Source organism: Megalopta genalis, chromosome 2 (assembly GCF_051020955.1).
Source record: "Megalopta genalis isolate 19385.01 chromosome 2, iyMegGena1_principal, whole genome shotgun sequence".
NCBI lineage: Eukaryota > Metazoa > Arthropoda > Insecta > Hymenoptera > Halictidae > Megalopta > Megalopta genalis.
In genome coordinates, this window is record NC_135014.1 from 8,988,476 (window position 1) to 9,014,476 (window position 26,001).

At 51.7% G+C, this 26,001-nt stretch overlaps 1 protein-coding gene across 3 annotated transcripts in view; it reads left to right on the forward strand.

Annotated features, from left to right (window-relative positions):
• Positions 1-1,805: 1,805 nt before the first annotated feature.
• The window catches only part of LOC117226622 (uncharacterized), a 125,718-nt gene continuing 101,522 nt past the window's right edge, over positions 1,806-26,001 (forward strand). The window contains exons 1-2 of one of the 3 annotated variants that reach the window (XR_013032562.1): positions 1,806-4,537; positions 5,668-5,922. The gene's annotated coding sequence lies outside the window, so the exon portion shown is untranslated. Of the gene's footprint in view, positions 4,538-4,597; positions 5,248-5,667; positions 5,923-26,001 lie in introns of those variants that run through there. The other 2 variants (XR_013032563.1, XR_004491833.2) reach the window with 2 other exon arrangements.

Genomic DNA, 26,001 nt, shown 5'->3' on the forward strand with positions numbered 1-26,001 from the left:
GGAAGAGGAAGAGAAAGAGCAGGGTCGAAGAAACGAAAGTTCGTTCTCCAGGCTATGGTAGGCAGCGGAGACCGCTTCGCGTCGGCTGGGTGGGTGGTTCCAATTTTAAAGAGAGAGCATTGCCAGGCATCCCTCGCTTCTATTTCCGTAGGGGGCGACGGCTTGGGGTACCGAACGGACGAAAATGGTAAACATTCCATAATAGCGAGAAATAAATTAGTTTGCCCGGTAGCCGCCACCGCTGCGGCCACTCGGTGGAACGATGGCGTCGCGGCGCGGCGTACGTGCTTGCAGCGGCCAGGGGATTGCCGGGGGGTTGGCGAGACGAGAGGTAATGCTGGAGGACGAGAAGGACAGGTGGGGTGGGGCGGGTGGTAGGAGGCGGTGGAACGGGGTGAAAAGGCGGAAAAGACGGAGAAGGCGGAATAAGAGGAATAAATGGAAGGGGAGATCTTGAGAGAGGTCTCTCCCTCCTCTTACCCCTTGACTGGCAATGACAGATACAAATAAACGATCCGGCGGTTTCGCGCAAGCGCCTTTCCAGAATCTAGCTTCTGCCGTTCGACCACCACCACCGCCGCACCGCCGCCACCACCACCGTCGACGCCGCCGTCGACGCCGCCGCCGACGCCGACGCCAGCGTCGCTACCACCGCCGACTAGGCTATCACCCTCCACCCCTCCCGTTTCTCTCTCTCCCGGTCCTCTCTGTTGCCCGGCGGAAGCAGAGGTAGGAGCCCCCCTCGAACACATCCACCACCACCTTGGGTGGAGCCTCGTAACCGACGTCATCAAACGTACAGACAAATGGCACAGACGTAGAAACCAATGCGCGGAGAGGGCCAGGTGGCTTACGTCTGCGTACAAATAACCGGAGTACCTCGGCCACCCCCGAGCGGACCCGCTTGGAGAACCGCCCCTAGTCCACCGACTAGTCACCCTAGGGGCCGACTTTGGTACCGCCTGATTCCGACGACTACCGTCGACTGCCATTGCTTGCCATTGCTTGCCATTTCCGTTCCCGACGATAAGGACATTTGCCTTCGCCCCCCTTTCATACAGAAACTCTACAATCGTCGAGACAAGGCTCTTCGCGCTCCACAGAATTTACAGGGTCGACAGAGTCTTTGGTCTAGAATCTAGCATTTTTATAGTTCTGTGCAGGTACTATAGGTTGATCGTTTTTCGTTTCAGGGGAGACTAGCCGAATGCGAAGCAGTCTGCAAATTGGATGTTATTCGGAAGTTACAGCGTATCGGTACCAGTGGTAACATCGTAAGTATGCTTCTTCTTAAAGGCATATAGCTGAATCAGGCTACAATGTTCATAGTCGGAAGAGATACTGATACATGAATTTTTCTGTTTTAGCGTACACGATGGGTACGAGGTAGCGGTTAGTCCAGACTAGAAGACTCGCCATCGAGTCCGAAGCAACGGCACTAGGATCGACAGCTGCTCCGCGTTTCGGCAAGTGAATTCTTAACTGCGATAGTTGCTGTCGTCTCGTCGGTGCCACTGCCAGGGAACCGGGGTCGGTAGCAGCGATAGCAAGCGGAGACACGCGAGTAGTAGCTGGGAAAGTTGTATCGGGACTCGGTGGCAGAACCGCAGGAGGGTGGACGGCTGGAAAGGCGACCGTTTGGAGAGTACCGTTGGGAGGCGGTGTGCAGGAGGAAGAGGAAAGAGGAGAAAGAGAAGTAGGAGGTAGCGGATGGCGGAGAGGCGAGAGAGTGAGAGAGAGAGAGAGAGAGAGAGACAGAGGTAGAGAGAGGGAGGGAGGGAGAGAGAGAGAGAGAGAGAGCCGAGGGAGGTACGATCGGTAGGTAACACCGTGGCGATGGTTGCGGGGAGTGAGAGAATAGAGGGAATACAGCAGATAGAGGTAGCTTGGAGTCGAGTGCCCGGGGCTGAATCGACCCGGCTACATACAGCACACCCCAAGCCGGCAGAGTCCCTCTCTTGCTCGTGCATTTGCCGGCTCTCTCCTACCCCCTACCCACGTTCTTCATCCACCGTCTCTCACCGACTCTCTCGCCCCCTTGCCCACCTGCCGACATTCGCCCGCGCGCAACCCCTTTCCACTCATTCTCGTCCTAACCGTCGTCATCTCTTCTATTCTATTCTCCTCTCTTCCGGTCTCGTCTCGTCTCTTCTCTTCTCTTTTCTTGTATCTCTGTATCCACTCCTCGCGTTGCCTTCTCCTCGCGTTCCCTCTCGGTCTCGTTCTTCCAAAGCGTTCTCCGTTCCGCGTCTCCTCTGTCAACCGTCTCACCTACCGTCGCCTCGTTTACCAACTCTGTGTATCGCGAGGCAAAGCCAACCACCAATAGCAAATGCAACTCCAGGAGACGATAGAACTCGCCGGAGAAGGGAAAGAAGATCGGTCTTCGGTCTTCTTCGTTCCGCAACCCCCACGGGTTGCCGTGAATTTCTCTTCTCGACTCCGGCTTTCTCTTTCCGACCCATTCGTTCTCCCAGGCAGCTTTTCCGGTTTACGTGCGCGCAGCTCGTTCGATCCTCTCCTCCTCCGGGGGCTGCTATCTCTTCGTCTCGTCTGTTCGATTGTTCTTGGCCGCCTCGAGTCTTTTTCTCCGCGAGAGACAAAGAGAGCGAAAGATACACACGCAGAGAAAGAGAGAGACGCCTTCATCGTCCCGGCGCGATGCACTTTACGCTCCAGTTGCCGACAATTTCGAAATTTCGTTTCCTGTCCCCGGAGGATCACGAATCTTTGGAACGTTCAACCCCCGACGTTGTTTTCCTTTTAATCGGTTCTAGCTAGACAGGGGTGGTAAATTGGTCGGCAGACTAGAGAGAGCGAGAGAGAGAGAGAGAGAGAGGAGCGGCAGCGACGTTATCCTTGGATCTGAAGTTCGAGGACTCTCGGAGATTCATCCTCCCGTCGATTAGGCGCATATCCGATCTGGAAAATTCGCTTAGATCGTCGGATAGGCGTCGAGTAGGATCCCCGAGACACTCGAGACGCGGAAAGAGAGAGTCGGCGTGTAGTTCGGGGCCCGACGGGGAACGGTCGAAGACCAATCGGCTGCCTATTTACCCGCCAAACAGCGCGGGTTCCGCTTTCAAATTCACCCCTTTTCAGCGGCGCACTCGAGGCGCGAGTATCCGCCAGACAAAACGGTCTCATTCCCATCTCAATCTATATTCGCACGTCCAACACACTCGAGATTATGAATGCGTGGGGTTAATGAAACCGGGGAAGGCGTCTGCCTTTGCACCACCACCCGCGCCAGAAACCCGCCGCGCACCCCCTCGAACCACCCGGGGGTGGGTGTCGACGGGGGTGTCTACAATCCCCGCACCCCTCGAGTCTTGCCCTCCACCTCCTTTCGCTGCACCACCTGCTCAGACCTCTCTTCTCGCGGCCTCTTCCTCTTCATCCTCCGGCGGCATCGTCGTTTTCTCTCCACCTACACGCACGCACACCTTCTCGCCACACACCCTCGCGGCCCGCCGACAGTGTTCCTCGAACGCGGACAGCCTTCGTCTTCTACGAGGTGCGCCCGCGGTTCTCCGGCGTTTTCCGGGGAGGTAAACAGAGCCGGACGCGGGCGCGAAGCTCGCTCCACTTCGCTTTATTCTTTGAAAGGAAGCGCGTGTGAAAGAGCTGTTTCAATCCCACCCCACAGGTTGGTGCTCCACTATGCTCGGAAACTTGCTCGGTTCGTGGCCCGATGGAATCGCCTTCGGTCCTGTGGCTCGAATCGATCCCGAAGTTGACATCGTCGCCTAACAAGGCGATCCATTGCTGGATCTTCACCCTCTCGGATCACCCTCGATTACCCCTGCAAGCCTGTATCTCGGTTTGTAAGCCTCGTTTTGTAGATTCGCGGTTAATAATTTGCTGTGTAACGGCCGGTTAAATGGGAGATAGCGAAACTATCTATAAACTATATCTATCTATAACTATTTATAAAGGGCAAGATTTGGTCTGGAACAAGTCTCTCTCTCTCTCTCTCTTTCTCTCTACCTTTAAAACAAATCTCTACCTTTGAAACAAGGCTGTATCTTTGAGGCAAGTTAGAATTTCTGCAAACCCATGTTTGATCGCATTAAATCGTTAGGAATTAGTTGAGGGATTTGCAGATAGTTCCACGTTAGAATTGAAAATGGGTGGCTTGTAGATTTCAGAGAAAGTGCATCCGGAATAGCGTGCGGAATAGATATATACCGATAGAAGTGTTCGGGCATGCGACAGGAAACAAAGTTGATCGGTTTTTTGTGCGACAAGCTTGTCGACGCGGTGTCGACAATACAGCCGGAATTTCGTTCAATTTACTGTCTCCTGAAGTTTTAGTAATTTCGCGTACGAGTTTCGCGGTGTTCTCGTAGTTCGTATACCATCGGGTAAGCTAGTTGTAGTTCCCCTCCGCAGCCGGTAGATGGCGCCACCGGCAACGACCGTGGCGCTTACCGCGGTCTATTAGGTTACTCTTGTACATTCGTCATTAGGATTCGAATAATCGAAACGGTCGGACGTACTTGTGATTGCGAGCCGAAGAATTGCGAAAAGCTAGGTAATTTTGCACAAATTATATGCAATTATGATTCTAATTATAAATACGGGAGCGTTGATTCGCGCAATGGTAGTTTCTCTAGCGTTTCTTTCTCGTGTCTCTCGTCTAATCCGAAACATTTAACAAATAGAATTTGCTACTGCGTCACCATATCGCTTTCCCGTTCGAACCCGTTCTAACCAAATTTTAAAATCGGTGAAATTTGTGGAAAACAGGTATTATCTCCTCTCATTAATGAGGCGATGGTTTTTCTTACGTTAATTTCGTCTAATTTGAAGGAGAAGAGGTAGGTGTTTGTGGTAAGTCAGCGGTAGCATTTTACCCTTTGAAAGTATCGTTCGATGCTGTTCAATTATAAATGGTATATCATTTGTCTTCAACTTATTGTCGAGAACAAACATCGTTATTGGAACGTTAGTAATCTTCGAGTAATTTAACCTCTCATCGATAGAATTTCAATAAAGTACCGTTAGAAGAAGCACGAGTATGACGTAATTATAACATTCGATATACGTATACCAGAAAAATGCGCAGTATTATTTCCGACTGTTATTCTGCGCGTAAGCTGGAATGGCGGGAGGAAGGGACGCGCTTATTCGAGCCTAGCTGCTTGTTTTTATAGTCGCCGATTGTCAACACCGTGTCCTGTTTCCAAATCGTCCATTTCTATTACGTGTCGAGTGACGATTGAGAAGAATTTTCTGTATTAGGTATGTATGAGTAATCGTATCGTAGATTGACGAATTCTCGTTGAGAATGAACTTATCGCAGTAAATTAATATCGTTAACCTATCGCGTTAATAGGTTATCCGTTAAGTCTGAAAAGACAAAGCGCGGGAGGAGTCTTGGGATTTTGGATGTTCGAAGGTTAGGAAATTTAAACAATCGCTTCGACTCGAAGTTGAAAAAAGTTCGTGCGACATATATGCGACGTTGAGTACCGAAAATAAATGTTAATACATACGATTAAATAAATGAACGAAGAATTCCGATTTTTGCAGATCTATCCATTTTTATGCCATCGTTAACAATTGATTTTGCGTGTGGGCGATAGGAGCTCGAAGGGGGGTGGGGGGCTGACTTGGAAAGGAAACTAGGTGTTGAAATTAATCGATCTGGAATTGTTTCAGCTGCGGATCTGTGGAGGAATGTAGCAGAGCCACGAAGAGGACCTCGTCGGCGTCCTTTGGCAGACATAAAGGTTTTTTATTCCGAGGTGTTATCCTCGAAGTAATGGTCGCAGTAAACCATGGATGCCCCGGACGGACCATCGATTGTGGGTTCTCTCGCGGCGCGGCTCTTACGGCTTCGCGGAGGAGTATAGAGTATAGAGGTCTCGCATTACCTTGACTTACAGGCACTCGCCGCGTTCCTCGACGCTTCCGGTAAGTACACGCACACTTTCGTATGCTTTTTCCTTTTTCAGGATTCGATCTGCGATTTATTCGGGGACTAGCCCCCTGACTGAATTTAATAACTCGTCCATTTCATGTGCATTAGCGAAACCTGACTATGTCCTTTACAAAATAATCCACGAACGTAGGGGTGTATCTGCGAAATTAATTGAGTTATTGCTCCAAGGATGTTGGTCACGCGTCACTCATAAATTTACAATAATCCATGAATATAGAACTTCGCCTACGAAATTAATAGAGTTATTGCTCCGAGGGATGTGTGTAACGCACGCGCTTTTGAAAATAACTGAGACGAGTGTATATATGTATGGAACATTGTATGGGAATCGTTTTTTTGTCACCGAAAGATTGGCTTCAAAATTTTTAAGTTAGCGTTTTAAAGATCAACAGCCCGGTATCTAATTTTACGAGTCGAGTTAGAATCAATCGAAACGCTGGTATCGGACAATGCAGGGTCGTTTCAAGATAACTAGCATAAAAAGCATCCTAGAATTCCCCGTAAACGATCTCTGCTTCCTACAAGCATGCGCATTCCCAGACGCGGTTGTTCGGTATCGTTTCGTTAAAACAACGCGCGTTCGCGCCGATTCCCACCGGAATCGCGTTTCTCCCCTTGCTCCTTCGAATACAAAAATAATGAGCGTCAAGTGTTTTGGTTCGATTAGGCGGCATCGATTTTTATCGCGGCCCTGCGGGTGGGGGGCGGGTGGTTTCGCTTCGGGGGTGCTTCGGGGGTGCTTCGGGGGTGCCGCGGGCCTATGCAAATACGTTCCGGGGGTGGAAAAAATTACGGCAAAGTGCTAAACGATCGCGAAGAGAGCGCGTAGGGCGAGACTCGGCTTGTATTTTTACTCCGGCTTTCTCCGAGACCGAGGCGAGCTTTCGGGGTGAGTCCTCGTGGCACGAGGCTACCTTATGTCGGGCGGGTGACTTCGAATGACAGAGGGTGCGGGATTTTCAGGTCGGTATGCAAATAAGCCACTCCCGGATGTCTCGGGGGTTCGATTCGGTTTAAAGTTATTGCTCGCGTCGAGTGGAATCATCGTCCTCGGCGAATCGTCGCCAGAGGCTCGCGAAATCGCTTTCACGGGATCTTCCGGGACGACGATCGTCCATCAACCGTTTGTTTCGTCGGTCGGCTAGCCGATAGGAACTAATTGCAAGATAAATGAACGGCCGAAAATTCGCCGGAGATAAGGGCGGTTGGTTCTCTGGGAAAAACGGATGGGAAAAAGGCGACGAGCGTCGACCGAACGGCGATCGCTGTGCACCAGCTTGGAAAATTCCAGCTAGGAATCGTTTAACAGTTTTAACCGAATTACCCGATGTCCCGATGTTCTAGTTCGAGACTCGTTTAAATCGTTTCCAATTGGACAAATTCTCAAGCCGGCAACCAATTAGAACGTTGACTCCGAATCGTTCGGACCGGAAGAGAAAAAACAAATTCGATACGGTAATTGATTAGCGAAGGAGGACTGATTAAAAGGAAACCCCGGCGCGCGGCGCGGCGGTTCGGGGCGAGTGGTTTAAAAAATATTTACAGCGGGAATCGCGCGGGGCGAGCGACGACGGTTAAATGAAGAAAGTCAAAGGAACTCGACATAATTAAATCGCGATAATGATGCAAAGAATATCGCCGCCACCCCTGCGAACGCGAGCGAACCCTTCGGCCGACCGAACCGCTCGGCCCCGACGTTGGTTCGCTGATTATTTTGTCGAGTGCTTTGATATTCAAGAAACAAGGAGGCCGAGCGGGCGCTTCCCGTAATTATCGGCCACCTTTAAGACGTCTTTTGGCCTCCCGGACATCACGGATGGAACGCTGCGATTTATTTAACTGCTGGAACCACTTCCGCGCTTCTCGGTCCACGTTCGTTTCATTCTTAATCTTGTCTTTCAGTCGGGTGGATATTTTGTAACAAATTAGGATTTAGGTGCCTCGGAGAATTCGTATTTTTATTTTGCGATTACTCGACGACCATTCCGATCGAACGAACGATTTAGCGTGCGCCAAGTTATTCTCGTCCTTGTTGAAAAGTATCTTCACGGATTCTCGTCTCCGATTAGTCGTCCAATTTCGTGCAAACTAGCGGACAAAAATTTACGTTTGTTCGAGTAATCGTAGCCTGAACGCGGAGCATTAGCACCTGTAGTTCCAATCGATCGAGTCCCTAAGTTTTCAGATAGGTTTCCGAGCATCTAGGATCTTGGTGGAGGCATCGGGCAGGAAAGGCAGTGGCGCAGAAACTGACATACGGCCGTGCGCCAACTATGATCGAAGGAAAATCACCGTGAAGGGGTCGCGCGTCGATTAAGTATCGGACGAGCGAGAAACGATTTCCATTCGATTTCCCGAAGAAGTTAGGCGCTAAATGTCTGTACGAAAGGGACGTAACCGAGCCAGGACGCAGGGAGGGACAGAGACAATAGGGGGTGGTGGCAGAGCGTGGAAGAGAGAGTGGGCGAGCGAGAGAGCGCAAAACCCCATGCATACAAATGGTATGCTAACAAGATACATTTGTCTATGGTGGTGTGTGGTCTCGCGTTAGTAGGTGCTCGCTCTCGGTGTTGCCGAGGAAGGTAATGTTGCCGGTGTGGAACCACCCCCGCTTCGCGAACGTGCCCCCACCCCCTGCACCACCCTTGGAACCTTTCTTCCCCCCTCTAAGCAGATTTATAGATCGATTATAGACTTCGCTTATGATTGGAACCATTTGCATGATGTAGGTATATACAGTCGGCAGCCTCTTTCTTCTATGACCTCCCCACGTTCCGCCATCCCATCCCTTCGCTTCGTCACCCCCTCTCTCTCTCTCTCTCTCTCTCTCTTCGGCTCGTCCGCTCTCCCGACCATCATGAATCATCCGCGCCAACTGCTCTCTTATGGTTTCACGCGATAAACGTTTGATGCGCGGTGAGCGATGCGTGTAACGCGGTTCTTTGCATATTCCACGTTTCACTAGCCGGCACCGGCCGATATTTGACAACAAACCACCCTTGCTCCTTCACCGACACGCCCTTTCCCATAGGACTCTTCGAGAACATTTCGAAACTGCCAGGAAGTCTTTGCTGCTTCCCGAAAACTTGTCGAAGTTTCGGGAAAGTATACAGAGTATAGAGGTTCAAAGACCACCGACTTTGGGTTTGTAACTTTCTTTTCAACCTTCTATTGTCTTCTATAAAATGGAACGACTTTGGTGTACAGGATTAAATAGTCATCTCGAAGGATCTTAAGTGGTTTTCTCGAATCCGAAGTAGTTCCGCTCTTGTTCCACCACGGAGACACGTCATTTCGCGTAGAACTCCTCCGGAACGTTCAAAAATTAGGCTGCACCTAGGAATCTATCGATCGGCCTCGATTTCTTCTCAGAAACCAAAAATTTCGCGAAGTTCGATGCAAGTATAGAGGTTCAAAGTCTAGAAACTTTAGCTTTCCAACTTTCTTTTTGTACTTTTTATTGGTCTTCGATAAAATGAAATCACCTTACTCCGTCGTAAAGGATCTCAAATAGTCTTTCCAAAGGTAGTCTCGAAGACAATCTCAAATGATCTTAACTTCGTATCCTACTCTCCAATCGTAATAATTTGTTCTGCATCGTTTCAATTTTAGCATACGCACCGTCGAAGCAACTCGACTAGCATTATTTTCATTCGTTTTAAAATCGCAAAGACCGTCGAGCTACAGACTAACCGATCGATCTTGAATCCTAAGGATGCAGATTCGATAGACACCGGTATAAGAAGGGCTGCGCGACTAAAAGGGGCTGGAAGACAAATCCTAACTCCCCGAGCGTCGAGCGCCCTCGTCCCCGTGCTCTTGATTGATTAACTTCTTTTTTCGGCCGCGGCGAACGAAACGTAATTATAATTTTTATTCATTACCGAGGGGCAGTCTCTCTCTCCTGCTCGTCACCGCTGTCACCGTCGTCGTCGAGACTCTCGTTTCGTTTGATTTCTCATTTAGCAGCCGCTCGCTTGCGGTTTCGAGATACGATTCTTCTTTCCTGCGGTTTCACGACGGTGATCAATATTCATTTACAGCGGAAGGGTGGTTCTTTGAGCTCGAGTATCTACGGGGCACGTTAATCGCTGGTAGAAATCGTCGCGAGACTACAGGATGATATTCGGATTCCGCGTTCGAATCGTTTAACGACGATTAAAATTTCTTCGTCGTTAATTACACTTTAGGATGATAATGCACACGGCGATACAACTCAACGAGTAAAAGTAAAACGTTAACGCGATAACGAATAGAAGATTCGATGCTAGCGAAGCGTCCAAGTATCGAGTTCATCCACGAATCGTTTAGTTCGTAGAGATATCGCAGAGAATGTTTAATTGTCGGCGAGATCGAGCCCCAGGGGCGGCCGCAACGCGGGCTAAAAGGAGCAAACGTAAAAGCGCGGGGCGTGGGCGGTGACGCGACGGCCAGCCAGGCCTGCGGAAATTAATTTCAACTTTAAATTAAGACTGGTCCGATACCTGGTTGGCTCTTTGTTGCTGCGAGTGGCGCGGGGCTGACTCCATCCCCCTTCCCCCGCCCCGGAAAGAAACAGCCACGACGGGGGTGGCTTCAAGTTTTCCCGCGCTTTCGTTCGGTCGTGTTTCGCGGAAACGTTTGCGATTTCTCACCGAAAACTTCTCGACTAGGTTTCTTATGCACTCGCGACAACACGGACGAGCTAAGAATGCAACAAGAAACGTTGCGCGCTCGTGGCAATCTCAACCAGTTGGAATCAAAGATATCGGTTGTGATCGAAGTTAGGTTTAAATGGATCTTAGAGTTTCTACGCGAAACTAGCCCTGGAACTCGCTCTAAAAGTCGAGATTCCATTGTCGTAATTTCTCAGAAACGGGGTAAACGACGAAAGAGCACGACCGAAAGAAAGCGAGAGCGAGTGGGAGAAGGACAGAGAATTCGGGATAGATGGGCGTAAGAAAAGAGGGGATGGTTTCCTTGGGCGGACGGTGCAAGGAAGGCGCGAGGAAGGCGCGAGAGGCCATCGGTCAATTAATCAAGATAATGAGAGGCAAGTCGAGCCACGGAGAACTACTAGTAGGCAAAGACGAAAAGGGTGGAGCGTCGGGGGGAGAGGGGTGGCCGAGATATTAGACGGGTCTTGCGGGGGTGGGAGCCAGAAAGGAAGGACGAACGGACGGAAGGAAGGAAGGAAGGAAGGGTGGGGGAGGGAAGGAGGAAGGAAGGAAGGTAGAAGAAGGGTGGAGACGAGGGGATGTGCAACGTCTGTACGAGACATTCGACACCTCGGCCAAACCGTTGCCGACAATACCGAAGATACGCGACTTGGCGGTAAACTTAGCTCGGCGGAGGCTTCCGGATAAGCAGGCCAACTCGAGTCTCGGAAGGAGGCGGATGATTAATTAATTAGCCCGGGCTAGTTAGGATGCCGGGGGTTTACGGCGCGCGTAGGTGTGCCCCGGCTCTCGCTTCCCAGTTTGCCCGTTCGCCCGTTCGCCCGTTTGCCCGTTCGCCCGTTTGCCCGTTTGACGAACCGTGGGTCGATGATCGTGTTTCCATCGATGTCGCAATTCCTGCCTCGAAGAACGGAATTGGTCGCATAGATTTTCTTCTCCCCGAAGAGTAGCCGGCGAAATTGAAGCAAAAGCACGGATCCGAATGTCCGAAAGCACCGAAGCAAGTAGCTATCGTCCCAGCGAGTCGGATGGTTGAAGATGCATCGGCTCGCGGGCAGACGCGGTTCCGTTTCGCTTTTGTGCGCGCGGTTCCGCAACAACGGAAGCAAACAGGGCTCTTTGTGCGCGTATCAGACCGATCCCCGCGGAACGAGACTGCCTCGTGATTTATGAACGAAACGCGTCCACGAGAAATCTAATCCGAAACGGAAACCAGTACCGGGGAGCTTTTGTTTCGTGCCCGGTATCTGCCGGGAATCTCGTCCTTTCGGATCGTTCAGCGAACGATTCAAAAAGTCGGACGAAGATCGACTCTCGGGCCAAGTAGTCCCATGAAATATGGACCGAGCAAACAGGGGCGAGAGGGTGGACGTCGAGTTTGGGCGAAGAGCGGTGTGCGCGCGTTGGAGGAGAGACGGAGAACACGGTCCGTCGTTATCGCGGGTATACGAGTGCGCAGGACTGGGCACGGACCGACGCACAATCCTATCTTCCCGATCCTATCGGTCGGCAAATATCGGCCTGAACGACCACCCTTTGGATATTAACTTTCGCGAAGTCGCGCGTACGCGTCCTGTCCACGATTCCAGAGATCCCGGCCGGTTTACTCTAGATACCGCGAGAGTCCTCGCAGAGGACACTTAGTTTCTCGTTTTTAATGTCCGTCCGACTCGGGACCGAATCCCCCCTTGCGCAAACGTTTTCACGATACCAAATAGAATTAGAGCCGAAGGGGCTCCGCCGGGTCTCTACCCTCGTCCGACTCCACGGAACGTCGCTTCGCGTTTTATTATTCCGATTATTCCTCTCGCGTCCAAGGCCGAACGAGTTGGCCTTGTCTTCGTTCGAAGACGAGCCGTCGAAGCTGCGAGAGTCGGGAAAGTATTTTTCTATACGACAAACCCTGAGACGCGAGCTCTCGATGGCAGGTGTAGGAGGAGTCGGAGAAAGGCGGAGAGTCGAAGAGCGAAGTTGTAAGGAAGCCAGAGGCTGAGTATCGGAGGCGGAAGGGTGGCGCGCAAAGGGGTACGAACCGGAGGCAGCGAAGGTTAGGTTACGCCGGCAGCTAGTTCTAGGCTGCTAGGAGGCTACCGCCGCGCGTCACACATTAACATAATGCTAATTATCTTGCCAGCTCATTAGCGCCGGTAAACTGTCCGAGGAAACTCGGCCCCCCGAGATAAGGAGGTGGCGTCGGCGGCGTCGTCGGCGTCGTCGGCGTCGGTAGCCTGGGTTAGGGGGCGGTCTGTCGTTCCAGGAGCCTCGATGCACGCGCCCGTCCATCCGCCTCGTTCGCTCGCTCGCTCCCCGGCTTCTGTTTCCTTGTCTGCGTGCTCGGGGCTCGGAGCTCGGCAAGATTAAGGTCCCGTTTTCCGAAGACGCCTTGACGCGGGTTTGGTCCGTGCTTCCCCGAGTTTGGAGAACTTGCCGGAAAGTGTTTGGACGCTTCCTAACGACTTCCTCCGTTCCCTATCGCATCCGCAGTGTTTCGAGGATCGCATTTATCAAAGGGCTCGCGAGAAATCCTCGGACCCTTCGCCGTCGACGTTTAATCCATTATTTTACGGTTATCGATATTGCGCGAATACGAGAGACGAACGACGAATCCATATTTTATTCGGACTGCCCGTTACCCGCGCATCAACGATCCGCTCCGTTCTTCTGGTACGAGCTGCTTTTGGATCGTTCTTTCGATCTCGAGGTACAACTCGTTCGGTTTTCCCAGTTATCGAGGTTCCTTTGCGGTGAAACGGGTTCGAGCGGGCGTGGCTTCGTTGCTTCCTGGTTCTCACCGAGCCCTAAACGATGCTACGAAGAACCGTGTTAGGCCCTAAGCTTCGAGTATACGCAAGGTCCGTCTCCGAAGAATCTCGCTTTCTTTCTATAAAATGTTCCCGATGGGCGTGATCTCGTGACTCCCAATTTAACCAAAGCCAGGGCAATGTCCCGCGAGGCGTTCCGCAGGACGCTATCTATTATCTATTTCCATCTCAGCTCCAGATAGTTAGCCCCAGACTTCGACTTTCAACATCCAGTTTCGAAAATCCCCGAAGAAAGACGGTACAAGCCGTTTCGAACGGGCTTGGCTTCCCGACCCGAATCCCCCCAGAATCGGCGCGATCGTTGCATATGTCGGTTTCAGAATTTCCCAGGGTACGTGTCGGCGGTTTTTCCGGTGAAACCGATACGATTAGTTTCTAGACCCGACTCGAAGAATGGCGGCTCTCGCGGAGAGTTTCAGCCCTTCGGTGTAATAACCGTAAAGCAGTAACGCGGCCGCCAACCACCCTTCTCGCCGCCCTTCCGCCCGTCGCCTTGGCCTCGCCACCGTCTTCGTCTATCCTCCTCTCGCAGACTTCTCCCGCCTTCCTCGGCCCTCGTATATACTACGCGTACAATATATCCCGGCACATGTGCACGCACACGGAAGAAAATAGGGGCGGGGGGAGGGGTCGAACACCCGCAGGAAAAATCATGGCTTTACGCGTCAAATCGCGTATGCATATAAAGCGGTATTATTTCGCGCGTTGACGCATCGCCGAGTGCACCTATGCGGGCCGCGGCGCGTTACAACTACAGACCGTTGCAAAGCAAGGGGGCCACGGTGCTCGGATCAACCTTTCAGCGATTCTTCGGTCTTGGCTCGTCGACGATCGAAAGCTACCGTAGACGATACCGATAGAATCTTCTTCGGAGATGGAGAATCGTAAGGGGTTAGCTTCGCGGTTGGCTTAAAGAATTTGTTTTTGGAAGAGTCGTCGGGGGAGCGAAAATTTGTTACGGGTTCTTCACGGTGTATCTACGTCGGAGTACTCCAAGGTATATTTTCGTGGACGATCGGAGTCGGCTTGGATTTCCTAGAGAACGGGTCTTCGTCGGAAAGTGTAAGTAAATCGGGCGATCCGGGGGATGATTCCGCGAAAAGAGGGCAGTGAGTCGAGTGGCGCGTCGCGGCGACACGTTCGCTTCAATCAATATGCAAATACGACTGACACTAATTATACGGAAGCTGCTGGCAGTCCTCTTTGATGTCGGTCGGCTGCGGAGCCGGCTGCGGAGCGGAGCCGAGCCGGCTGCGTCAACGATCTCCCTCTTCCATTCTCTCTCGCTCTCTCGCTCTCTCCGTTTTGCCTCTCCTCTCGAGTAGGCGAGTCCTTGGTCGTTTCGTGGTTCTATCAGGACCGGGGAAAGTGAACTCGTAACGAGTTACTCCCAGCGAGGAATAAATCAGCGCGCATCAAGTTCGCTTTCGTTACATTCACCGGACGAGCGCGCGAAAGAGGAGATCCGGCTAATCGATCCCCCGCCGTCCCCGAATTAGCTGCCGGCGATGTTGTCTTGAGAGCGCCAATTAGGATGCACTCGATTAAAAGTTTCGAAAATTATCGACGACATTAACCTCCGAAAGGGAGAGGAGAGCGGATCCAATGTGTGTGTAGTGTATGAGAGAGAGAGAGAGAGAGAGAGAGAGAGAGAGAAGAAGAGGCGGGGGAAGAGCTCGTTAAAACTTCGGAGTGTCGATGGCGCGACGCGTGTGCGGATAATCGGGATTTCGGCCAGCGTCCGGTCCACGTCCTTCTAACGATCTCGACGATAGCTGACAATCTCGATTCTTCTTTTCCCGATCTTACATCCTATTTCAAAGACGCGGTAGATGATCTTCGATCGCGTAAAAATGCGTTAAAACGTTGATTTGGCTTCGATCATCAGGATTCTTCGGTGATAACTACGAAGAGGAGACCCTCGAAGGTCTTATCGGCATCGTTCGATTCGAAGTAGAAGTCACAAAGCCACGCGTTCGAAGAATAAAATGCTACGATGGAGGGTTCCCTAGATTATAGTTAATATTTAAACATGAATAGCCGAGGCAACGACGAAGGCTGGATCGGGTGGCATTTAGTTTAATTATATTCGAAACGGTATCGTGCAGGAAGTCGCGTTCCCCTTGTGGAACGAGACAGATCCGACCGGCGCACGGCGAGGCACGAGGATGCGCGCGAGTTAATTATTCGTTTCAAGGTTTCGCGATAATTATTCGCCAGTGATACGTAGCGTGGAAGCAAAGTAAAAGACGAAGACGTGGAAGAAGAAGAAAAAGTAAAAGAAGACGAAGAAGTAGAGAAGGAGGAGAACGAGGATCCACGGGTAGCCAAGGTCGCCTCGCAATTACGATCCCATCTGTCCACTCGGCCATCCGAAATTACACGCTGGAAATCCGAAGAGAACTCTCGGGGCAACTCTTTTCTGGGAGTAATCGATACTTTGATCGGCGAAATAACTAAATCAAGCAACCGTACGCCAGATGCTATCTGTCCGTATACGCGTAACGATCGGAGAACAGCCCGATCGCGGCGTATTAAAAATCGTCCGATAATTCAATAAAACGGTGACTGGGGTCGGACGATTCGAAGAGTCACCGTTCGAATTAGAATCTCTGTCGTCCTTCTGGGCGATACAAGGTAGGAAATCAAAATGGAGTCACGAGCGCGTCGCGTTTTAACGATTCCCGGTCGTTTATCCAGTGACTTGCAGGCTATTGTTACGCCCCCGTTCCGCTCCCGTTGCACCCTCTCCACCTCCGCCACCGCCACTGCCACCGCTTCCTCGAGCCACCCCTGAACCACCCCTGACGTTTTTTAAATCCGCGCCGATTCCGCCCGTGCCGGCCTGAATTTGAATCGATGCCGCAAAATCGTGGAGTCACCAAACGTTCATATGTTAGCCCGCTGCCAGGGGTTCGAAACCCGCTCGCATTCCCACTTTCTCCGCCTCGCTCCCTCTCTCGCTCTCTCGCACTCTCTCACTTTTGAAAGCTAGTCAGCGAACCGTCCAACGCAGAAACGCGAGTTACTAGATCCAGATTTTCCGACTCGATTCGCGCAAGATGCTCGAGATGATTTCCTGCGATCGGTATACTTTCACACCCTCTTTCGTCGCAATTTTTCTCGAGCAAGAGGAAGCGACTCGACTCGAAATATCGACCGAGACCTTGGTCCGTTTCTGTTGTCTTTTATTTTCTGGAGTCACAGATTCCGTCGGTTCGTCGAAGATTCGTAGTAGATCGAACGCAACCGAGTCGTCGAGAATAGCTAGCGCATATCGTATAAATAATTTAAGGAAAAGGGAAATGCAAGAGAGTATACGTATAATACACAGAAGTCGAAGTCAAAGTCGAGACAATGAACAACCGGTGGCTCTTGTCTTGACTAAGAGATCCCGCGGGATGCACGAGTTCGATGTCCGTGAAGGATAGGCGTGGGTCAGGGGTTATCTCGAAGTTGCCCACCCCCACCGTCTTCGGAGGGAGGATAGATCGAACCCCCGAGACCTGGTCGTCCGTCAAAACGAAAAGGCCGACCGCCTAGAGGCGGTTCTTCATCCTCCGAGGCGAAAGAAGAGTCGATGTATTTATTGATTTCGATTACAATCGAATTGCTGGTACTCCGGTAGCCCCGGGGGTGCCAAGAGGTAGCACCCTTGCGAAACGCGTGCTTTTGTCTCGAGTCGTTGAGCGGTTGCAGAATTTTGTCAACGAATGTTTTGAGACGATTCCGCGCTGCGACGATACGGAACGAACGATGCAGTTCGGTTGATTTCGATTTGGATAGTAGTATAGAACTTTTCATCGCGGTACCAATAGTTTTACTATTCTGGAGTCGAGCGTATCATTGATTAGGACACACGGTGGCCGGTTCCGCATGGCGTCCGCGTTCGCGTCCGCGTTCGCTGGCTCGCATGGTTTTCCATAAATCACTTCCTTTCGATGTTCCCTTCGGAACGGAGTAATTTGGGAACGAAAATTAGTCACCGTTATCGTTATCAATATTTTTCGATGGTTTCGTCGCGCGATATCGTTGAAACCCGGCGGTGTTGGAGAGTGGGACCGAGGGGGCGGAAGGGTGTTGCAGGGAGTGTGATATTTACAGGCCGGTGGGCACACCGGCCCAACTCAAAATAAGCAATTGACCCGCGATACTAGCCCTCTCCCTTTCTCTCTCCTGCTCTCTCCGGCTCTCTCCAGCTCTCTCTGGCTCTCCCCCCCGTTCGTCCCGGCCGTCGAACCGTCCCTCTTTCGGCCTCTCATTCTCGTGGTAACAAAACCGTTCGTTCGGTGCGCCAATATGCGGCTAATTTGCACAACAAATAAAGCTTATTCTCCGGATTTGCATGTGTTTGAACTGCAGTGTAATTGGGTGGTACGCTCGGCTCGACGTTGTCCACTCGCCCTCTCCCTCTTTCTCTCTCGTGCTCTCCCTGTTCCTCTTTTTCGACCGGACACTCTCTTCCGTCCCCCGTCCGTGGCCCTTTCCCTCTCGTTTCGCACTCGTCGCCATTTTTCGACTTTTCCAAACAGACCCGACATAAACCTACGCCGGTCGTTCCGGTAACTTTGATTATTCCAGGGAGTTTTCGAAAACACATTGTCGAAAAAACATTTACCAGAGAAGCGATCTACCGCTCGATCCGTTTACGAAACGATCTACGAAACAGGGAATTCGCGTAAAGATCCTTGGCGAAAGATCGAAAGGTGCAACCGAGCGAGCAGGGAATTTCGGGGCCGAGAGGGCGAGAGGGCGAAAGCGATGAAGCAAGGAGTCGACGGAGACAGGGCTAGAGGGCCGATTCGCGGTAGATGTCGATCGCGGGCGGGCCCAGCGGACCTTGATCTTCGGGGCGATCAAACGCCGGTCTGGCTCGCGACTATTCGTGACACGGGCCGATAATCGTGCGTGAAGAGGGAAAAGAAATGGCGACGAGGCGACCGAGCCCCTTCAAAATGGCGAGTGGTGCACGCGTCCAGATCGATCGTCGGATACGAGGTTCCGTGGCAGCTGCGGGTGCACCGTGCTAGACTTCCGACCGACTAGCGACTACCGAAACGACTTAACTTTCAAAATGGCGCTCGTGCACCGAGGTCCGTCCGGTACGGTTCCTTCGAAGCCGGAAAATCGCGTTTCCTTGTCGAGTTCGAATCCAAGTTCGAATCCCGACCGATCGTCGATCCTTCCGCCTGCCTGGTTTCGCCACGGGTGCATCCGGACCAGAGACCAAAGACCGGAGAGACAGAGACAGAGACAGAGACGGAGATAGAGATAGCGAGAGAGATAGAGGTAGCTAGAGTTCGCAGACCTCAGAGGCTGCAACGCTGCCGTATAAAGTGGCAGTGTGCAATGAACTTGTAAACCAGCGACTGAACACACAATGGCCGGCGACGACAGGGTTTCTGGCCGGTTGGTGACGTCACCACTTTGTGTCCCGTGTCCGAATTGCATCGCATCGTAGGACCCTTACCACCCCGTTTGTTTGTCCTCTCTTTGATGTCCACCTCGACCCGACGGACTTCAGAGAGCCGGCCTCGCCCGAAACCCAGCCGCTAGAAACCGAACGCGAACGGTGTGTCAAAAATTCTCGTTTTCGGCAGTCGGGCCTGACTCGAGCCAAAGTCGAGCCGAGCCGAGCCGAGCCATCGTTCCGTTCCGTTCCGTCCTGTTCCGTTTCGTTCCGGTTCGGTTCGACCTGCACGCTACTGCAGGTTACTGCACGCGTACCCCGTACAAAGCCGTTTCCTCCTCGACGGCTAGGTTCCTCGACGGGTGCACGGGTACACGATTGCACACCCCCCGAATCCGTCCCTTTGCGGCCCCCACGATCACCTGCGCCCTTCCCTTCCGTACGCCTTTTCCCCTGGACTAGTCGATTCCGAGAGTCGATCTCGGCTCTTCGCAATTTTTACACGGTTGTCGCAGAGATTCCAGGAAAAGTTATTTTCTCTCTGGTTGGAGACACTCGAGGGTGGAACGCAATGTTCAACGTAAAGGATTCTCAAAACATTTCACGCTCCGATTAACTTTTAAAATAACTTTTAAAGGAAGAAGCCTAAAAACACCTATGCGATCGGCGATAGTACTTTACAATGTTAAGATCGAACGACACCATAGTTGGATAACTTCTTAGCACCGCGGAAAATGTTTTCCAAACGCACTTTCAGCAATTATCGCTCGGAATCCGAACAGTCGAGCGGAATCGCGATGCTCCCCATTCCCCGGTGAGTTATTAGCCGCGTTTAAAGAGTGTTCGAGGGTGAGCGAGGATAAAAGGAGAGCCCGCGAGTGAGTTATCGAATGCGAAAACAAAGAGGTTCCTCGCGATGTAAGATCTAAAAGGGACGAGGAGGAGGGGAAGGAGGAGCAGGAGCAGGAGGAGGCAGTAACCCTTTCCCGTACGGAACAATTACATTTTAATTAATATTTCCTAAGAGGCCGAAAAGCTCGTCCTCCCCGACCCCCGTCGAATTTATGATCGTTTTAGCCATTATTAGGGGCGGAGGCGAGCGAATCTCGCGAAAACCCATAACTTCGCCTTTACGGCTCCTTTCGCTCCTTCCATTTTCTTCGGGGAACCCCCGACGGTTATCTCTTACCATTGCTTTCCTCGCGGTTTTCCGGGCAACGGTCTTCCTCTTCGTTCCGCTTTTTTCTCACTTTTCTATTGTTCCTTTTGATCCTAGAAATTCTACTTATTCTATTCATATTCTATCTACTCGGTTGGGGGATAAATCCAGCTTTGTAAAATGGTGCAGGGTTAAATTTTCCAGGGTATTTCCGCGAAGATTGCGAACAGGTTTTCCAGAAGTCGAAGCCGTCGGACGTCTTTCCATTTCGCGCTGTCTCGTGTCGACCGGCTGTGCGTGTTTCGTCGTATCGTCGTATCGTCGTCTCGTCGTCTCGTCGCTGGCAATGTAAACGCTGTGCCTAATAAGACAGTTCCTGTTCGTGTACCGTGAAACCAGTGGCAGCGGAGTTACCTGTGCAGCTCCTCGAACGAGTGTTTATTCGAGTCGTCGACGGAGCTTGCACGATATTATATTTCGATGCGCTACGCGCTGTAAATACGATGGCGCGATCGATAAACGATGCACAGAGGGAAAAAGCATCGCTGCAAGGGGGATAAAGAGGGCTCGGGGAGGAATGGGAGAGAGAACGAAAAGGAGAGCGTCGTGGTCGTGGTCGTGGATGTGCCGGTGCCGATGCCGGTGCCGTCAGAAACTTATTGCTATTACCGGCGAAACGTATCAGGGTCCTGTGCTCGCGCGATGTACCCGCTCCGGTCCGCTCCACTCGGCGTGGTGCGGCGAGCCGCGCCGCTGTATACGCGCGCGCTTTTGAATTCATAAATATGCACATACGTAATTATGCAAATCAATTATTAAACGGGCGAGCGTGTCTCGTTCGCAACCGGCATACGCAGCTTTTTGTTGCTCCTCGGCCTCCCTCTCGGCTCCGCGTCCAATAAAATGTTCGCCCGAAGACTTTTCGGCCCGGAATTACGGCGACCCGGCAAAGAGCAAGGAAGAGTGAGATGGAGTGAGTGAGAGAGAGAGAGAGAGAGAGAGAGAGAGAGAGAGAGAGGGAGGGAGAGGGAGAATCAGAGGGGCGACGGGGATAGAGGGGGACCCGGAGAACCGGAGACGTCGGCGAAATCCTCCGGTCCCCCCGTGGTCCCCCGGGACGATGCGATGCGATGCGTGGGACGTTAAGTCGAGCAAACGTGCCCCCGGGATATCGTGTGGTCAGAGATTCCTTCGTGGCTCCGTCATGGGTTCCGAGAGGATGGCTGAAACTTCGCAGTCCGCGAGACGAGAATGTCTTTGAGTCCCGGAAGGCATCCTCCGCGAGCTCCTGCGAGCTCCTGCGAGCTCCTGCGACCTCTCCAGGACCCCCGGCAGCCAGGGCTTTCCGAACAACCGAGTAGGGAGTGTAAGGACAAGAGTCGGTGGCACGACCCTCGAACTCGAGGGCCAACGCGAGCTTACGCACGAGAAAAATCCGCCTCTTGCCAACTATGCCGGCGCTGGTACACCCTGGTATGCCAACACCATACTCCGCTGGCCCCCGCTTGCCCCCGCTTGCACCCGTTTGCCCCGGTTTGCCTCGCTGGTCCTAGCCGCGATCCGACGCCGAGCAATGCACAGAACTTACCCGAGATATATGTAGCATAGAACACGATGCACCGCTGCGTTGCTCGGAGAGATCGCCGAATTTTTGCGACGATCTTCGGGGTGTCTTGGATTTTAGCGATAGGAATCGCTGATCTCGGATCTCGGTAGAACGTTTCTAACTGAATATAAACGAATGGAACCGACCGAAGATGGACCAGGCGATGAAACGAGATAAAACGGTGGATAAAACGAGAAGCGTCATCAGTCTTGGACCGTATCAATCAGAGCAGTGTCTTCGGCACGCAGCCCTCCTCGCCCCGGCAACATCGACGATAACCCTCGAGCAGGACTCTCGCGCTCCTTGTCAACCTCCCTCCTATCCCGATTCGGATGGAGCGGGGCTGGAACGCGGGGGTGGAGAGTCGCGGAGAAAGGGCCGGGTACGTGCCATTTATCACCGCAGGGGAAAAAGTGCGCGTCATCGGCCGTACCGAAACCCGGATGACTTCGTGAGACGCCTGTCAACAATGTCGTTCCCTCCACATCGCCGACAGAAAGGATCCGAAAGGCGCGAATCCCGGCGGCGAACTACCCCTTCGGATTCGCGTCGGTTACGAAACTTGCGACCCCAACTTAAACCCTTCCGCGATTTTTGACCCCTCGATCCGCGATTCGAACTTCCTTCGCCTTTGATCGTTTCCTCTCGGAGCCCACGACACAAATTATTCCACGTAAACGAGTAGGCAAAATCTAAGATAACGAAGAGTATCGAAGAATTTTAGGATAGATTCGCTTCTCCTTTTCCTTCCATCTGCGAATGTCTTTTTTATCGTTTGGGACCCCAAACGAGATTGTAAAATCGAAAGGGTTCATCGACACCTTGTTCTTCCCGGTTTCTTCACCAACACTTCCGGTCGGCGGTTTCTTTGTTTCCCATAGAATTCGCAGAACCACCGTCCCGTAGGTTCCCTTAACAAGAAAAGAGAAGGGGCTTTCCGAAATACGATCTGTTACCTTCGAGGTATCGACTGGCAAGTTGGTTGCAAGGCCTTAGAGGTCGATCGGGGCCGGGCACGAGCACGGGCACTGGCGCGGGCATGGGCACGGGCACGGCCACGGGGGATGAGTTAGCAACAGCAGAGCAGATTGACTAAGTTTCCCCGGACGGAGTTTCGACAGGTTGAAATCTGGTTGCAGATACCGAGAGAGCAGCTTCTTCGAACAGCTTCCAAACTATTTGTCCACGGAGGAGAAAGCGGGGAGAGAGAAAGGGAGAGATAGAGAGAGAGAGAGAGGGAGAGACGGAGATAGAGGGAAAAGTAAGTCTTCTCGGAAAGCCCCGCGGCAACGTTCTCCTCTGAAAATCGGATCCAGTCGATCCCTTAATAGCCGCCGCGCCCCCGAATATCATCTTAATTTTCATTCATCCCTCTACTTCGGCCTTTGGAATCTTGCTTGCGACTTTCTTCGAACTTTCACCCAGAATTCATCCTTATTCCGCATCCGGATGGCGTATGATTTACGATTTACGATAATTTTACAAAGCGACGGTTTATTCTTCCGTGTTGAAAAATACGACGAACGAAATTGTCGAAATTTGTAGAATAGACCGAAGGTTTCTCCGCTAGTTTCTGCGATTGAAGGTGATTCGCTGGAACGAAAGTAAGACGCGCGAGGTGCGGGAGTGGCGACGCTGGAATCGGGCAGGAAACGAATGCCAGAGAGATGAATTTATTCATTGGATGGAAGGCGGCGTATAAATGCAAAATTGGCAATACATACGAAATCTCCGGGGTTCGGAGGAAAAAGGGGTGAATACATTAGTCCCGGAATTAACCTCTTTGAACTCTCTTCTCTTTCTCTCTCTCTCTCTCTCACTCTCTCTCTCTCTCTCTCTCTCTCTCTCACACACACATGCCCTCCCCCCTGATCTGCATCGAAATAATCGCGGTGCAGCGACGATTCGTCAACGACGATACTGCCGAGAGCAAGCGTACAGTATCATAGTCCTCGGATTTCGACGATTCCGTGCCGTGGAATCTGAAATTGTGACGAGTCGAAGGTGGAGTCAGGAGAACAGAGTGCGGGGGTGGTCGGAAAGTGGCGGTTCGTACGTTCGTACGCTTGTACGCCGAGTGGAATTTGCACAGGAACTTATGCACCGACATGCCGCAGACATCTCGAAAGCAAGAGATTTATTCTGGCGCATGCGGCTAAGGGAATGCAAGATACTTTGTTTTAATCCGACGACCGAGTGGCATCATGCACTCGCATATATTAGGAAACCTGCGCTTCCAATGCTCGACTTTCTCTATCGTCCGTAGAGTTTCTATCGTGTGTGCAGTCGTTCTATCTTTTTTTCTTGGCTTTTCTAGATTGCAATTGCAGCTTAGTTTTCTATACTGCTTTCTATATTGCTATGTACTGTATTTCCGAGTCTTCTGAATTCTTCTCGACAACCATACTCCTCTCTAAAACGAGATGGAAAGTTCGTTGGACCGTGGACGCGTTTAACGATTAGGCGAGTGCCAGAGAAATCGAAATGACATTTTTGTGAATCGTCGTGGTCGTTTGATAAGGAATCTGTGGCTTCCCACAAGTAACCGATCCGCTTCAATTTGTATATATACAGACTTTGTCCTTCCTACCGACATCCCAACGTCTAAGGCAAGGGCCCGCTAGGATAGCCTTACCGATGAGTCCTCTAACGTGTCCTGGACGTTTTTCAAACAAACATTCTTGTTGAAACATTCTTTTCTTCCAAACATCGTCACATTCAACCACCGCCAAAAATCGTTTTGTCGCGTCGCGGATTGTCCGAGCAGCCTCTTTCGCGCCCCGGAATTTCCAAGGGGCCACGCTGAGAACTCGATATCTCGGGATAATCGATATTAAGCGAGGAGGTGAGGAGGCCGTAGGGTCACTCGGAAATTAGTGGTACCGAGACCGAGGGCTCTCCCCCCCTCTCTCTCTCTCTCTTTCTCCCTCTCTCTCTCTCTCTCTTCGTCTTCGGGCGATTGCGCGTATCCGAAAGGGTTAGGTTCGCCAATCTGATACACCTCGTACGCGCTCGTATTCCGAGTGGCTCGACGATGATTAATGGCTCGTTCCACGGTTTTTTGTTAATTAGTTGATTGGGAACGCCTAGTATGATATGCAGATTCCCGACGAGATACCGCCAGCCGCGGCTTTAATTTCGAACGTCGCCTCTCGATAGGCGGTTACCCCGTTTCCACCGATTCCATTTCATCGTCGTTTATTCGACTTTACACCCTCTTCCTTCCACCCTCGTTCTCGTCCCTTCAGAAATCGTTTCGCTTCTGCAATTTTAAATCCATTTCTCCGCGAAATTCTTAACAGTCGAGATACTTGATTAGCGAAATTTATTCGCGACGTTCAATCCTTTACACCGGAGCGAATCTCTGGAAAGAAACAAACGTTTGTCGCATTCGTCGAGCGCAATGTAATATTTCCGTCACGAGTTAGGCTAGGTACCGTCCCAGGGATGGAGAATAAGTGTTAATATCGGCACCGTGGAAAAACAGGGGGCATTGCTTATGGAACGACTCGATAAATAATCGAAAGAGGAGAGGATCGTAGGAAACCGACGTGTCTCGAATAAAGCAGCTTTCAGCTTCCGTTTCTCCGCTGTTCTCTCTCGCCCCCACCCCTCTCCCCCTCTTTCTCTCTCCCTCTCTTCCTTTTTTTTTATCATCTCCCCTGGTCGACAGCGAGTTGCACTCGGCGTTTTTTCGCCTAGACCGGCCGTCATCCGATGTGATTGATTTTTATACCGTGCTCGGACCCCGGGGGAACGCAGAGAGCCGGCTGCACATGTTGTTCGGTTTGCGCGAGGGTGCCCATATCTTTTTCGTCGTCTTCGATACGCGCGTCTATATGTATATATTTCTCGTGACACGATTCGTCTTTTTAGTACACGTCCGACAGCGATTCCGGCGTCGCAACGATCCATAATTGCTCGGTAAAGCGCATAGGATACGCGACGGTGTGGACCCCCTGCACGTTGCGGCGGTGGATTACATTGTAATCGACGAGGTACTCGCTCGGTGTTCTCACTCGACCCAGCTTTCCATGCTTCGAAATCCATCGGGAACGATATTCTGATTTCATTCGATGTTTCAACCTTGTTACCGCGTCGTTACGATTTTGCCCAGCTATTCGATTTCTTCGTTTATTTGTCCACTATTTTGTTCAGTCGGCGATTCCCCGTTGTATACGTTTAATATCGCGAAGCGGCCGATGGGTCCTACTTCCATTCCCGGTCCTATTCGGCATTTATTTTTGTTCTCGGCTATCGAGAAAGGGCCCCGGGGGCCCGAGAGGCGGCGATCCTTCTCTCCTCTGACGGCTGGTCGTCGAACGCCGGACGTCGACGCCGCAACCTGTTACCGAAAAATCCTGCTCGCGAATCCGTCGCGTTTGGGACCACTGGC